Genomic DNA, 618 nt, shown 5'->3' on the forward strand with positions numbered 1-618 from the left:
GCATCTTCCTTTTTTTTTTTTTCTTTTTTGTTCTTTTTTTTTTCTTTTTAAAAAAATTATTATTGTTATTTAAGCAGACTCTCTTTGGAAACAGGCTAAAAGCACCGAAAAGAAATTGTGCATAAACCACTGTTATTCCCACCACACCCACCGCTACCCCCACCCTTCCCCAAGAGAGCCTTCCCGGGCATTTAAATCGCCTTCGGTCTGTTGTGTGCCTCGATCCCGCTCCCAGGTGGTCCCCTCTCGAGGAATAGAGCTCCTCGCAGTGATATCCCTAAAATGTGCCCGGGCAGGCGCCTCCCGGGCTGCTCCTCTCTCTCGGCTGTTACCGATTCACACGCACATCTCCTCTCCCCACAATCGAGACACAACGGAAGGAGGGAAAATTATAGAAATGGCAAAGCTCTCGCGGGCGGCTGTGTTAATGGCATAAATGAGACACACCGCGTCTTACCTTTATATGTTTTTCCTCTGTCCCTGACGGTGTGTTTGTGTGCTGGGGTGTCACAAAGAGAGTCCCAGGTAGCCCAGAGCCCCCTCGCCTCGCTCGGAGCGCGGTGGCTCTCGCCCGCTCGCTCGCCGGGACTGAAGTGCCTAGTGCCTGCTGGAGCACTG

The 618-nt window shown here is 51.8% G+C and overlaps 1 protein-coding gene across 1 annotated transcript in view; it reads right to left on the reverse strand.

The window, feature by feature from the left end:
• BASP1 (brain abundant membrane attached signal protein 1) overlaps nucleotides 1-612 on the reverse strand; it is a 51,740-nt gene extending 51,128 nt beyond the window's left edge. Inside the window, exon 1 of the mRNA XM_008637184.2 lies at nucleotides 458-612. The gene's annotated coding sequence lies outside the window, so the exon portion shown is untranslated. The remainder of the gene's footprint in view (nucleotides 1-457) is intronic.
• Between the last annotated feature and the right edge of the window lie 6 nt (nucleotides 613-618).

This window comes from Corvus brachyrhynchos, unplaced genomic scaffold (assembly GCF_000691975.1).
Source record: "Corvus brachyrhynchos isolate BGI_N302 unplaced genomic scaffold, ASM69197v1 scaffold23, whole genome shotgun sequence".
Classification (NCBI taxonomy): domain Eukaryota; kingdom Metazoa; phylum Chordata; class Aves; order Passeriformes; family Corvidae; genus Corvus; species Corvus brachyrhynchos.